Below are 1,269 nucleotides of genomic sequence, written 5' to 3'. Positions count from 1 at the left end.
TCCCTCCCTGCCCTTGTCCCAAGTCCCTCCCCAGCTTTCCTGGAGCCCCTTCAGGCCCTGGAAGGTGCTCTAAGGTCTCCCTGGAGCCTTCTCTTCTCCAGGCTGAACACCCCAACTCTCCCAGCCTGGCTCCAGAGCAGAGCTGCTCCAGCCCTCAGACCCTCTCTGGAGGGGACAGGAAGCAGTGGTGGCAGAGCAGAGCTGCCCACCCCCACCGTGCCCGCCCTCCCAGGCACCGGGCAAAAACATCCCCATCAATATTCCAGTGGCAGCAGCTTCCCGAGTCCTCACCACACCCTCCATCCATTATTCAACACTTTGCCCTCCAGAAACACGGAGGTGAATAATGGATGGGGGGGGGGGCCCCCCCTCCTGCCCCAGCTGGAACCTGGCACAGGGCCCTGCCAGTGCCCATCCTGCCCGCACCCTGTTTGCTGGGACTGTGTCCAACCCTGGTGGGTCTGAGCCAGAGGGTGTTGGGCTCCTGGCAGCCCCTGGGGACATGGTCGAGGAGCTGAAGCCCAGGAAAGCAGTTCCCAGTCTAGGGATGTTATCCTTGAGCCCAGGGAAGCAGTTCCCAGTCTAGGGATGTTATCCTTGAGCCCAGGGAAGCAGTTCCCAGTCTAGGGATGTTATCCTTGAGCCCAGAGAAGCAGTTCCCAGTCTAGGGATGTTATCCTTGAGCCCCAGGAAGCAGTTCCCAGTCCCGGGATGTGATCCTTCAGCCCAGGGAAGCAGTTCCCAGACCAAGGACCTGGTCCCTGAGCCCCAAGGGACAGCCAGCACGTCCATCAGGTGGTGGCTGTTGGGTCCTGAGCACCCTTTCCATTGCCAGCTCCCCCTGCACCCAAGAAAAAAGTGAGGGAACTATTTGAGCTGCTTGGTTTGGGATGGAGAAGGCCAGGCCTGATGGTGGGACTTGGAGAGGGGCCTGTCCCAGCTTGGCACCATCCACCCCGGGCTGAAGGCAGCATCCTCAGAGTCCCCTGGGCCTCCTCCCCTCCTTGGGGGCTCATGAGGCTGCTCCCTCAGACACAGCCTAGACCCCTGTGCTGCCCCCAACCCACCACCTGCAGCCCCACAGCGTCCCCAGCTCTCATCCATCCCTCCCAGAGCAGCTAGAGAGGGAGCAGCCACCCCAAATGTGCCCTGGAAGAGCCCAGGAGGGCAGCTGGCAAGTCCCACAGGGGGTGGTGCCTCCTGGAGATGCCCTCCCTGGCACAGGGCTGGGGGTGGGGTGGTGGGATGGGGCTGGGGGAGCTGCTGAAC

This window comes from Chaetura pelagica, unplaced genomic scaffold, assembly GCF_000747805.2.
Source record: "Chaetura pelagica isolate M959 unplaced genomic scaffold, ChaPel_1.0 scaffold867, whole genome shotgun sequence".
NCBI classification, from domain to species: Eukaryota; Metazoa; Chordata; class Aves; order Apodiformes; family Apodidae; genus Chaetura; species Chaetura pelagica.
This window is presented reverse-complemented; position numbering follows the sequence as displayed.